This window comes from Bos javanicus, chromosome X (genome assembly GCF_032452875.1).
Source record: "Bos javanicus breed banteng chromosome X, ARS-OSU_banteng_1.0, whole genome shotgun sequence".
In the NCBI taxonomy this organism is placed as follows: domain Eukaryota; kingdom Metazoa; phylum Chordata; class Mammalia; order Artiodactyla; family Bovidae; genus Bos; species Bos javanicus.
In genome coordinates, this window is record NC_083897.1 from 53537302 (window position 1) to 53549366 (window position 12065).

The following is a 12065-nucleotide window of genomic DNA, read 5'->3' on the forward strand; positions in this document are numbered from 1 at the left end:
ATGGAAAATTCAGAGTAAGGGAAACATAAAGGGCCAGTAAACAAATGGAAACTCAACTAACAACAGAAAAAATACAAATGAAAACAAAAAAAATCCTTCCTTTGTTTAATCAAATCATAAAAATTAAAAAGGCTGATAAGATTCTGGTTTGTCTGGGAGTCAGTAAATATAACTATCATATGCTGTGGGTAGGAATAATATATAAGCACAACCTTTACAAAGTAGGGCTTGTATACAGACGTCAATTAGAACAATAATGATAATATTGAAATTTGAAAACAACACAAATATCCATGAGTAGAGAGGACTGGTTCGATACATTATGATACACATACTGACAAGGAATACAGGCATACTGTGGAGACATTTTTTGGCGTGGTTCCAGACCACCACAATCAAGGGAATACTGCATAAAATTCATCACACTGGTTTCCCAGTGCATATAAAAGTTATGCTTACACTATACGGTAGTCTCTCAAGTATGTAATAGTATTATGTCTAAACAAAGTCAGAGAAGGCAATGGCACCCCTCTCCAGTACTCATGCCTGGAAAATCCCATGGACGAATGAGCCTACTAGGCTGCAGTCCATGAGGTCGCTAAGTCGGACACGACTGAGCGACTTCACTTTCACTTTTCACTTTCATGCATTGGAGAAGGAAATGGCAACCCACTCCAGTGTTCTTGCCTGGAGAATCCCTGGGGTGGGGGAGCCTGGTGGGCTGCCATCTATGGGGTCGCACAGAGTCGGACACGACTGAAGTGACTTAGCAACTTAGCAACTAAACAAAGTATGTACCTTAATTTACAAATACTTTATTGCTTAAAAAACATGAACTATCATTTCAGCCTTCAGTGGGTCACAGTAGTAACAGCTATGTTACTACTATGTTACTAACAGTAACAGCAGTAACTTAGTAGTAACAGTAGTAAAGATTACTGATCACAAATCACTATAATAAATATAATAATAACGAAAAAGTTTGAAATATTAAAAGAATTACTAAAATGTGACACAAAGACATGAAGTGAACAAATGTTAGAAAAACAGTCCCAATAGACTTGCACAATGCATGACTGCCTCAAACCTTCAGTTTGTAAAAATACAGTGTCTTCGAATCACAGTAAATTGAGGTATGCCCCATATAGATGTGAATATGTGAATGTATGTGTATATATGAATGAGCACCTATGTCTGAGTGTGTATCTATACATATACAAGTATTGTCTAATTTTTTCCACCCTAATTCTAATTCACTCTAGTTTTTCCTCCCAGAGAGCTTGGGAGCCCAGCACCCCAATAGCAATAAGCACAACTAGAGTCCATATCTTGTCTTCTAGATACTGTTATCCAATGAAAAGGACAAGGACTCTTTGGAGAAATGACTGATTACATGGACAGGGCAGATAAAGAATACAATGGGCCCAGAACATTTTGCTGTGCCAGAAAGCAAGTGCTCAAAAGATGACGGGAGGGGAGCATACCAAAAGGCCACAAAGGTCAGTCTGAAAAGGCTCTTTAGAAACCTGATAAGATAGAAAACAGAATGGCTACACTTCCGTGATATTCCTGCCAAATATGCATAACCTGAATCCACTTAAGAGATATTAAGCAAAGCCAAATGGAGGGGCAATGTAAAAAATAACTGAGCTCCAATGTTGTGAGAGCCAAAGAAAGTTGAGGGCATATTTTATACTGAAGGCAAATAGACATGACAACTACATGCAACTGGGGATTCTGAACTGGATCCTTTTGCCATTGTTAGAATAACTGCTAAAAACCTACTGGGATCTGAGTTTAGATGATAGTAATATATCAATGTTAATTTCTTATTTTGATAATTGTAGTTTGGTTGTGCTGGAAAATGTCTGTTTGTGGGAAATGTGCACTGAAGATGCTTGGGGTTATGTTTATTTTCTATTGCTGTGTAATATGTTACCATGAGCTTTGCAGCTTAAGACAATGCTTGTTTATTAGCTCACAGTTCTGTAGTTCAGTAGTCTGGGAGGGCTTGACTAGTTCTCTGTTTAGGTCTCATGAAGCTGACATCAAGATGTCGGCTGTTCTGTGCTCTTATTTATCTGGGTGATCAGGGGAAGAAGCCCCTTAGAAGCTTCTTTGGGTTGGTGGCAGAACTCAATTATTAATATTTTGTACTGATAGGACTTATTTCCCCATCTCCTTGCTGGCTTTTGACAGAGGGTTGCTCTCAACTCCTGGAGGTTTCTCTCTGTCCTTGCATTTGGCTCCTGACATCTTCAGAGCAGCAGTAGTGATGCATCCAAGCCTTATCATGTTTCCAAATTCTTTGACTTCCCCTTCTGCCAAAGGCCATATAAAACTTTCTCCTTTTAAAGAGCTTGTGTGATTAAATTAGTCCCACCTGAATAATCTCCATTTTTCCGTATATGTAACATAATGGTAGGAGATGAAAGTCATAAGGGCCCTCTTCAAATTTTGTGTACCATGGGGTTAATGGGGTCTCAGGCTGGCATTACTCTCAAACAATTCAGGAAAAAATTCTCTGTACAGCTTTTGCAATATTTCTATAAATTTGTGATTTGTCTTCAAATTAAAAGTAAACATAAAGATTTATACAGTGCAGTTCTGGTCCCAAATAACATAGAATAAACACTTTCTAACTCTGCAGCCCTGAACAGAGCTGTGAAAAACCAGAGAGAGTGTGTGCTGCAGCTATTTGAATTCTCTGTAAAGGAAATATTAAATGGCAGATGTACTGGTGAAGAATACCGGAATCCGAAGTACTCTCAAATGGATAGATGTAAACAAGACCCAAAATTTCATAACATTATATTCAATGTCCAAAATACAAACCAAACTCACTCAGCATATAAAAACCATGAAAATCTCAAAAAGTATGGGGAAAGGCAATCAACAGACACCAGTGATAGTTGCTATCTGTAAATATTTGCTAGTCTTTTAAGCAACTATTATAAAAGTGGTCAAAAGAGCCATCACCCTTGAAGAACTAATTAAAATGGAAATTACCAGCAAAGAAATAAATATAAAAAAGAACTTAATGGAAGTTTTAGAACTGCAAAATGCAATAACTAAATTTTAAAACTGACACAATAGATTTAATGAAAATAGGGAGATAACAGAGGAAAGAGATAGCTAATTGGAACATTAATCAATAGATATTGTCCAAATTGAACAGCACTCAAGATAAAATAGATAAACTCAATAGCCCTACAACTATTAAAGAAATCAAGTTCATGGTTTAAAAACACCCCAAAACAAAACTCTACACCTAGATGGTTGCACTGGCAAATTCTACCAAACATTTAAAGTAGAAACAGCACCAATAGTACACACTCACTTCCAGAAGATAGAATATGTCATAGGCGGGATGATGATTCTCCAGATAGCCACACCCTAACCACTGGAACCTATGAATATGCTATGCTACATGGCAAAAGGGACTTTGCTGATTTGATTAAGAGTTTGGACCTTGAGATGAAGAGATTGCCCTCATTATCCATGTGAGGCAAATCTAATCTTTAAACACAGAGAACATTTCCTATCTAGGTCAGAGAGATGAGATAGAAGGAGAAAGAGAAACTGAAAATGTGGCAAGCACTTTACCAGCCATTACTGATTTTGAAGATGGAGAAAGAGATTCATGAGCCAAAATATACGGTTGGCTTCTGGAAGCTGGGAATGACCTCTAGCTGACAGTCAATAAGAAAATGGGGATTTCAGTCCTACAATCACAAGGAACTGAATTTTGCCAACAGTCTTTGAGGAAAGAAACAGATATTCCCCTAGAACCTCCAGAAAGGAATACAGCTCTGCTGACATCTTGATTTTTGGCAGATGAGGCCTATGAACAAGATAATTGTAAGGTAATATATTTGTATTATATAAAGCTCTAAATTTGTGGCAATTTCTTATCACAGCAATTGAAAACTAATACAAAAAGGAAAAAATACATTCCAACTCATTTTGCAAAGGCAACATTACTCTGATACCAAACCAGAGAAATATACTACAAATAAAAGTAAGACCAATATCTCATATCACCAAATTAAATTTCTCAATATAGAGAAAGAATAACCTACTGCAACCAAGTGGGGTTTATCCCAAAAATGAAAGGTGAATTCAACAGTTGAAAATCAAGCAACATAATCCACTGCATTAAGAACCCAAAGAAGAAAAACCACATGAGCATAGCCATAGAAGCAAGAAGTTTTTTGACAAAATACAATATATATTAATGATTAAAATTGTGAATAGAAGTCAACATCCATAACCTGATAAAAGGCTTCTACAAAATCCTCCAGCTAACATATTTAATGGTGAGGGACCAAATATTTTCTCTCAAGACTGGGAAAAAGCAAGGATATCCACTCTCAGCACTCTTATTCAACATCATAATGGAAGGCTTATTCTGTAAAACAGGAAAAAGGCAAAAAAAAAAAAAAAGAAATAAAAGACATAGAAATTGTAAAATAAATTTTTTTCCCATATTCGTGGATGACATTATTGTCTATGAATAAAATCCCAAGGAACCTATATTGGAAAAGAAGAAATAAAACCAACATAACTAGACATGAGTAATTAAAATATGGACTTCAGCACATACATCACAACTTATAGAAAAGTGACTCAAAATGTAATGTACTTAAATGGTAATTTACATTTAGATATATAAAAATGACTTAAATATAAATGAAAACATAATGTAAATCATAAAGTGTAGATGCAAGACTTAAGAAAATAAAGATGAACTCCCCAGATCGGTAGGTGTCCAATATGCTACTGGAGAAGAGTGGAGAAATAGATCCAGAAGGAATGAAGAGGCTGAGCCAAAGCGGAAGCATTGGCCCAGGTGTGGATGTGTTTGGTGGCGAAAGTAAAGTCTGATGCTGTAAAGAACAATATTGCATAGGAACCTGGACTGTGAGGTCCATAAATCAAGGTAAATTGGAAGTGGTCATACAAGAGATGGCAAGAGGGAACCATCAACAGTTTAGGAATCAGTGAACTAAAATGGATGGGAATGGGCAAATTTAATTCAGACCATTATGTCTACTACTGTGTGCAAGAATCCCTTAGAAGAAATGGAGTAGCCCTCATCGTCAACAAAAGGGTCGAAAATGCAGTATTGATTGGGTGCAATCTCAAAAACGACAGAATGATCTCAATTTGTTTCCAAGGCAAACCATTCAGTATCACAGTAATCCAAGTCTATGCCCCAATTGCTAATGCCGAAGAAGCTGAAGCTGAATGGTTCTATGAAGACCTACAATACCTTCTAGAACTAACACCAAAAAAAAGATGTCCTTTTCAGCATAGGGGACTGGAATGCAAAAGAAGGAAGTCAAGATACCTGGAGTAACAGGCAAGTTTGGTCTTGGACTACAAAATGAAGCAGGGCAAAGGCTAACAGAGTTTTGCCAAGAGAAAGCACTGGTCATAGCAAACACCCTCTTCCAACAACATAAGGGATGACTCTACACATGGACATCACCAGATGGTCAATACCGAAATCAGATTGACTATATTCTTTGCAGCTGCAGATGGAAAAGCTCTAGATAGTCAGCAAAAACAAGACCAGAATCTGACTGGCTCAGATCACGAACTCCTTATTGTAAAATTCAGGCTTAAATTGAAGAAAGTAGGGAAAACCACTAGACCATTCAGGTATGACCTAAATCAAACCCCTTATTATTTTACAGTGGAAGTGAGAAATAGATTCAAGGGATTAGATCTGACAGACAGAGTCTATCATAGCCTGAAGAACTACGGATGGAGATTCATAACATTGTACAGAAGGCAATGATCAAAATCATCCCCAAGAAAAAGAAATGCAAAAAGGCAAAATGGTTGTCTGAGGAGGCCTTACAAATAGCTGAGAAAAGAAGAGAAGTGAAAGGCAAAGGAGAAGAGAATAGATATAACTATTTGAATGCAGAGTTCTAAAGAATAGCAAGGAGAGATAAGAAAGCCTTCCTCAATGATCAATGCAAAGAAATAGAGGAAAACAATAGAATGGGAAAGACCAGAGATTTCTTCAAGAAAATTAGAGATACCAAGGGAACATTTCATGCAAAGATGGACGCAATAAAGAACAGAAATGGCATGGACCTAACAGAAGCAGAAGATATCAAGAAGAGGTGGCAAGAATACACAGAAGAACTATACAAAAAAAATTCTTAATGACCCAGATAACCACAATGGTGTGATCACTCACCTACAGCCAGACATCCTGGAGTGTGAAGTCAAGTGGGCATTCGGAAGCATCACTACGAGCAAAGCTAGTGGAGGTGATGGGATTCCACCTGAGCTGTTCAAATCCTAAAAGATGATGCTGTGAAAGTGCTGCACTAAATATGCCAGCAAATTTGCAAAACTCAGCAGTTGTCACAGGACTGGAAAAGGTCAGTTTTCATTCCAATCGGAAAGAAGGGCAATGTAAAAGAATGTTCAAACTACCCCACAAATGCACTCATTTCACTTGCTAACAAGGTAACACTCAAAATCCATCAAGCTAGGCTGCAACAGTATGTGAACTGAGAACTTCCAGATGTTCAAGCTGGATTTAGAAAAGGCAGAGGAACCAGAGATCAAATTGCCAACATCAATTGGATCAGAGAAAAACCAAGGGAATTCCAAAAAAACATCTATTTCTGCTTCATTGACTATGCTAAAGCCTTCATTGTGTGGATCACAACAAACTGTGGAAAATTCTTAAAGTGATGGGAATACCAGACCACCTTACCTACCTCCTGTGAAATCCGTTTGTAGGTGAAGAAGCAACAGTTAGAACCAGACATGGAACAATGTCCTGGTTCCAAATTGGGAAAGGAGTATGACAAGCCTGTATATTGTCACCCTGCTTATTAACTTATATGCAGAGTACATCATGCAAAATGCCAGGCTGGATGGAACACAAGCTAGAATCAAGACTGCCAGGAGAAATAACAACCTCAGATATGCAGATGATACCACTGTTATGGCAGAAAGCATAGAGAAACTAAAGAGCCTCTTGATGAAGATGAAGGAAGAGAGTGAAAAGCTGGCTTAAAGCTCAGCATTCAAAAAACTAAGATCGTGGCATCCAGTCCCATGATTTCTTGGCAGATAGATGTGGAAACAGTGCAAACAGTGACAGACTTTATTTTCTTGGGCTCCAAAATCACTGCAGATAGTGACTGCAGCCATGAAATTAAAAGATGCTTGCTCCTTGTAAGAAAGTGAAAGTGAAAGTCACTCAGTCATGTCTGACTTTTTGAGACCCCCATGGGATATACAGTCCATGGAATTCTCCAGGTCAGAATACTTGAGTGGGTAACCTTTCCCTTCTCCAGGGGATCTTCCCAACCCAGGGATCGAACCCAGGTCTCCCATATTAGCTATGACAAATCTAGACAGCACATTAAAAATTGGAGACGTTACTTTGCCAACAAAGTTCCATATAGTCAAAGCTATGTTTTTTCCAGTAGTCATGTACGGATGTGAGAGTTGGACCATAAAGAAGGTTGAGCACTGAAGAACTGATTCTTTCCAACTGCTGTGTTGGAGAAGACTCTTGAGAATCTGTTGGACTGCCAGGAGATCAAACCAGTCAATCCTTAAGAAAAGTGAAGTCGCTCAGTCGTGTCCGACTCTTTGCGACCCCATGGACTGTAGCCTATCAGGCTCCTCTGTCCATGGGATTTTCCAGGCAATAGTACTGGTGTGGATTGCCATTTCCTTCTCCAGGGCATCTTCCCGACCCAGGGATCAAACCTGGGTCTCCCGCATTGTAGACAGGCGCTTTAGAGTCTGAGCCACCAAGGAAATCAACTCTAAATATTCATTGGAAGGACTGATGCTCAAGCTCAAGCTCCAATAATTTGGCCACCTGAGGCAAAGAGTCGACTCACTGGAAAAGAACCTGTGCTGGGAAAGACTGAAGGCAGGAGGAGAAGGGAAGGGCAGAGGATGAGATGGTTGGATGGCATCACCGACTCAATGGACATGAGTGTGAGCAAACTCCAGGAGATGGTGAAGGACAGGGAAACCTGGAGTGCTGCAGTCTATGGGGTCGCAAAGAGTCGGACAGGACTGAATGACCAAACAACAACAAAGACAGAAGAAAATCTTCATAACTTCCAGGAGAAAATATAGGAGAATATCTGTGATATACAGGTTTTGGCAATGAGTTTTCAGGTATGACACCACAAGAGAATATGTATCAGTATGACATTAATTAAAAAATGATAAATTGAACTTTATCAAAATGAAAACTTTTGGTCTATGAAAGACACTGTTAAGAGAGTAAAAAGGCAAGCCATACTGTGTGAAAGTATTTGCAGATCACATGTCTTATAGAATACTTATATTCTGAATATTTTAAGAACTCTCAAAACTCAGCAAAAGAAAAAAATTCAATTAAAAATTGTCAATATAACCGGACTTCTCTGGTGTTTCAGTTGTTGAAAATTCACCTGCCAGTGCAGGGGAGATGGGTTTGATCCCTGGTCCGGGAAGATTTTACATGCCAAGGGGTAACTAAGCCCACTCACCACAATTATTGAGCACACATTCTGTGACTACTGAAGTCTGAGTGCCCTAGAGCCCAGGCTCTGCAGCGAGAAGCCACAGCACTGAGAAGCCCATGCACCACAACCCTTGCTCGCTACAACTAGGGAAAGCCTGTGTGCAGCAACCAGGACCCAGCACAGCCAAAAATAGACAAGTAAATAAACATACAATTTTCTAAAATTGTCAAAATGCCTGAAGAGACTTAACTGAAGGAGATATCCAAATGGAAAAAAACATAAATGAAAAAATGCTCAATATTGAGAGTCATTAAGGAAATCCATATTAAAACCACAATGAGATACTAGTGCATACTTATTAGGATGGATAAAATTTTATAACCCTCCACAATTGCATATGGTGGTGAGAATGTGAAAGAAGAACTCTCATGCATTGCTTCTGGGGATGCAAAATGATACCGCTATGTTGTAAAACAAATTGGCAGTTTAATGTAAAGTTGAATATATATTTACCATATGACTCAGTGAATTTCAAACACATATTCACACAAAAACCTGCAAATGAATAATCATAGTAGCATTATTCATAGTCTCCAAAATCTGGGAATAATCCAGATGTTCTTCAACAGTTGAATATATAAATAAATATTGGCACATCTATAAAATGGAATACTACTCAGCAGTAAAAAGAAATACACTTTTGTTTCATGCAACAACATGTAATCATGCAAAATTTAAGTGCATTATACTAGCTGAATAAAGTCAGATACTAAAGGCTACCTATTGTGTAATTACATTTATATGATGTACTAAAAAAGTTAAAATTATGGAATTAAAATCAAATTAGTGAGGGAATTCCCTGATGGTCCAGTGGTTAGGACTCAGCACTTTCACTGCTGTGACCTGGGTTCAATCCCTGGTTGGGGAACTAAGGTGCCACAAGCCGTGTGGCCAAAAAAAAAAAAAAATCAGATCAGTGGGTCACAGGGATTGGGGGTAATGGATGTGTTTGATAGCAAACAGGCTGCAAAAAGGAATTCTTAGGGTGGTAGAACTCTTCTATATGTTATTATGGCGATTAACACGCATATGCAAACCCATAAAACCATACACCACAGAGTGACTTTTACCTATGTTAGTACTTCTAAACTGGGAGTGATTTTGCCCATAAGGGGATATTTAGGAGTACCTGCAGACATTTTTTGTCCTCACACTGGGGAACTTGGTGCTACTGGCACCCTAGTAGGAGACTAGGAATATTGATAAACATCCAACAACTCACAAGACAACCATCCAAACAAAACATGATCCAGCCCAAAATGTCAACAGTACCAAAGCTGAGAAAGCCTTCTACATGGAAAGTTTAAAAGTCAACTAGAATGTCAGGAGAATCCAGGAAAGAGTACAGATACATCTAACTGAATTACACATGTCTTAGTCTATTTGGGCTGCTATAATAAAACACCACAGGCTGGGTAGCTTATAAACAACAGAAATTTATTTCTCACATTTCTGGAGGTTGGAAGTCAAAGATGAAGGTGCCAGCATGGTCGAATTCTAATGAAATTGTTTTCTGGGTTGTAGGTTGCCAATCTCACTGTGTCCTCACATGGTGGAAAGGATTAGGGAGCTTTCTGGGGTCTCTTTTATAAAGACGCTAATTCCATCCATGAAAAGTCTGCCTTCATGACTGAGTATCTCCTAATACAATCACATTTCACATTAACATTTCAACAAATTAACTTTTGGGAGACACAAACATTCAGACCATAGCAAAATGTATGAAATCACTTCCTTGAAGTGGATAGGGAATAATGGAGATGACCTAAGTAACTTTAAGAAACGACATTTGACGGGGTGGTAGTAGTGTTTAGTCACTAAGTCATGTCTGACTCTTTTGCAACCCCATGGACTGTACCCTGCCAGGCTCCTCTTCCATGGGATTTCCCAGGCTAGAATACTGGAGAGAGTTGCCATTTTCTTCTCCACCGGATTGTCCCAACCCAGCGATTGAACCCATGTGTCCTGCATTATTAGCAGGCGAATTCTTTACCATTGAGCCACCAGGGAAACCCTTTGGGTACTGCAAAGCAAAAGCCAAAATTAACTGTACTCTAGTTGGTATATCTGTTTCAGAGTGTAGTATAGCAGTTCATTACATGTATAGCCATACATTGCATGTGTAAACCAGAGAAGGCAATGGCACCCCACTCCAGTGCTTTTGCCTAGAAAATCCCATGGACAGAGGAGCCTGGTGGGCTGCAGTCCATGGGGTCGCTAGAGTCGGACACGACTGAGCGACTTCACTTTCACTTTTCACTTTCATGCATTGGAGAAGACAATGGCAACCCATTCCAGTGTTCTTGCCTGGAGAATCCCCGGGTCGGGGGAGCCTGGTGGGCCGCCGTCTATGGGGTCGCACAGAGTCGGACACGACTGAAGCGACTTAGCAGCAGCAGAAGGTTAAACAAAGAAGTTTATATTATATATTGTAGATAGTGGAAGCCAAGTTTCCAACGTCAGAGAAAAAAGTTGCAAAAAGGAAAAGATTTAGTGTCAGAGACATCAATATGAACTCCTGTGTGTGTGTGTGTGTGTGTGTGCACAGTTAGTTCTGTCCACTGAGAGGGCCTAGACACAATGCTGCCCCATTAGCAATGAACACACACAGGGCACAGATCTTGGTTTCTAAATACCATTTTCTAATAAAAGGAACCATGACTCCTTAAAGAAATAGTTGATCCTAGGATCAGGGCAGGGGAAGTACAAGATGAACCTGGAATGTCTTGTAGTACTAGAAAGTAAAGAAGTGTTTTGTAAAGAATATGCAAATGTATTTGTTTTCCTTTGCTGTGTAACAAATAACCACAAAAGTAGTGGCTTGAAACAGAAATCCAGGCGGGCTCAACTGGATTCCTTGCTTAAGGTCTCAGAATGCTGAAGTCAGGGTGGCAGTAAGCTTGGACTCCTATCTGAAGGTTCTGAGGAAGAACCTGCTGCTGGACTCATTCAGGTTGTTGGCTGAATTCAATCCATGCAATTAGAGGACTGTGGTCCCTGTTTCCTTCCTGGCTGTTGACTGAGGGTTGTTTTTGGTTTTTTTTTTTTTTCCAGCTTCTAGAGACTCCTTATATTTCTTGGCTCTTGGTCACCTCCATTTTACAAACCCAGCAATGACAAATTGAATCAATCTCTTGCTTTGAACGTCCTCGACATCCTCTCCTTTCTTTTCTGCCTTCCTCTTCTGCCACCAGCTAGAGAAGGGTCTATGCTTTAACAACTCATGTGATTTTACTCAGCAGATCAGGATAGTCCAGGATCATCTCCCACTCTTAAAGTCAACCGATTGAGTGTTAAATTATATCTGAAAAAAATCTCCTTACAGCAATACCAAGATTAGTATTTTATTGAAGGACAGGAATCTTGAGGGGAATATCTTTAAAATTCTGTCTAACACATTGGACATGTCAAAGGGACATGAGCCAATACCAAAGAGCTTCTAAAGGACAAAACTGGATCAATTTGAGAAAATCAGATGCTATTTGATTATATCAC

The 12065-nt window shown here is 39.0% G+C and overlaps 1 non-coding gene across 1 annotated transcript; it reads left to right on the plus strand.

Moving 5' to 3' along the window:
• Positions 1–9366: 9366 nt before the first annotated feature.
• Positions 9367–9438, plus strand: TRNAE-UUC (transfer RNA glutamic acid (anticodon UUC)). Its single transcript has one exon. It is a non-coding gene; the product is annotated as a tRNA-Glu (tRNA).
• The last annotated feature ends 2627 nt before the right edge of the window (positions 9439–12065 follow it).